The following is a 504-nucleotide window of genomic DNA, read 5'->3' on the forward strand; positions in this document are numbered from 1 at the left end:
GGGGTGAAGGGTCTAGGTATTTAGAATTGCCAAGAGGCTCCCTACTTTGAGTGTCATAGTGGGTCCCCCTAATAATACCTCCCTGGTGTTCTATTACCTCAGTGCATGCCCATATTTGAATTCACTATTTCTACTACTAGCCTCCTCTATTAGGCTTAAGGCCTAGGCCTAGTACTATTATAGAGCCCTATGTAGACACAGGCCTCTAACCTAGGCATAACCAAGACTCGATTTTATTACAGAGGTTTTAGGCTAGGCTTCCCCCCTCCCCACTCCCTCCCTTCCTAGTCCAAGTCTGGAAGGGAGGAAATTTTACAGATTGACCACCTAAGCCCCACCATGGTAACTTTGAAAATATAGATAATTTATTAATAAATTTTAATCATACAGAACGTGTCATCTGCTCTGATATTTTTAAGTACTTCTTCTAGGCCTATAACATTTTTAATAGTATTTAGATATTTACATTGATAATAATAATAATAATAATTATATTTAAAAAAG

The sequence above is a fragment of the Anneissia japonica genome, unplaced genomic scaffold, assembly GCF_011630105.1.
Source record: "Anneissia japonica isolate Jap-2015-1 unplaced genomic scaffold, ASM1163010v1 scaffold287849_len203907_cov147, whole genome shotgun sequence".
In the NCBI taxonomy this organism is placed as follows: Eukaryota; Metazoa; Echinodermata; class Crinoidea; order Comatulida; family Comatulidae; genus Anneissia; species Anneissia japonica.